The sequence below is a fragment of the Papio anubis genome, chromosome 7 (genome assembly GCF_008728515.1).
Source record: "Papio anubis isolate 15944 chromosome 7, Panubis1.0, whole genome shotgun sequence".
NCBI lineage: Eukaryota > Metazoa > Chordata > Mammalia > Primates > Cercopithecidae > Papio > Papio anubis.
Window position 1 is genome coordinate 3,148,608 of NC_044982.1, and position 1,306 is coordinate 3,149,913.

Genomic DNA, 1,306 nt, shown 5'->3' on the forward strand with positions numbered 1-1,306 from the left:
CGATCCTCAGCTCACCGTAACCTCCACCCCATAGGTTCAAGTGATCTCCCGTTCTCAGCCTCCCAATCCGCTGACCAGGCATGCCACCATGTCCGGCTACTTTTTATTTTACTAAAGACTTTTGGTTTCAACTGTTAAATGGATGGTCTGATCTCCTGACCTCATGATCCGTTCACCAGCGTCTAAGCATGGATTACAGGCATGATTTCTCAATTTCGTGCCCAGCCCCCGGAGGAAATTTCACCTCGAGGATTAGAGCTATTCTGTTTTCAGAAGACAGTTACTCCTCGGCAGACCTGAGTGCTGGGCGCGACGAGTCCTGGATAGAGTATGCCTCTGGAGTAGTTTCCGGTCTCACAAGGGTTCTAAGAAAGGCCTTCCTTGCATTGTTGGGAAGGGAAGGTTAAGACGTTGCTTAAATTCAGAATTTTGATCCTTTTGTAGTTCATGAGCGTAAGCATCTTGCGCCTACGAACACGTAAGATGTGCCACTTTTGAACTTTGTTAAGACGTTGACACATTACCTTCTGATGTGAAAAAAGTTAGATTTTGCTAAATTAAATATGCATGGTAAAACTTCAAGGGCAACCATTAAAAGAATGAAAATAGAAGTACACATTCCAAAACAGAAAAGAGAACAAGCTAGAATGGGAAAATAAGCATACCATCAAACAAAATCCCACCAATCCATCCCTCCAAAAAAGGCAGGAAAGGAGAACAAAGAAACACAAAATTCAGAAAAAACATAAATAACATTGTAAAAACTCAAATATTTGACAATTATAATAAAATTGAATAAAACTTCTCAGTTAAAAGAGTAGGAAGCTGGGTGTGGTGGTTCACGCCTGTAATCATAGCACTCTGGGAGGCTGAGGTGACAGGATCACCTGAGCCCACGAGTTGGAGACCAGCCTGGGCAACATAGTGAAACCCCATCTCTATTTAAAATTAAAAAGAAAAAAAAAAAAAAGACTAGGAGACTGATTATCTTATGGAATTTTTTAAAAACATCAAAATCCAAGGCTGAGCATAATGGCTCAATCCTGTAATCCCAACTCTTTGGAAAGCCAAGGTGGGGGAATCACTTGGGCCCAGGAGTTTAAGACCAGCCTGAGCAACATGGTAAAAACCTCTCTCTACAAAAAAATTAAATAATTAGCCGGGCATGGTGGCACGTGCCTGGAGTTCCAGTTACTCGGGAGGCTGAGGTGGGAGGATCATTGAGCCTGGGAGGTTGAGGCTGCAGTGGGCAATGTTCACACCACTGCCCTCCAGCCTGGGTGACAGAGTGAGATCCTGTCTCAAA

The 1,306-nt window shown here is 43.3% G+C and overlaps 1 non-coding gene across 1 annotated transcript; it reads left to right on the forward strand.

Moving 5' to 3' along the window:
• The first annotated feature begins 432 nt into the window (after positions 1-432).
• On the forward strand, positions 433-533 carry LOC116276280. Its single transcript, XR_004185699.1, has one exon. It is a non-coding gene; the product is annotated as a small nucleolar RNA U13 (small nucleolar RNA).
• Positions 534-1,306: the final 773 nt, after the last annotated feature.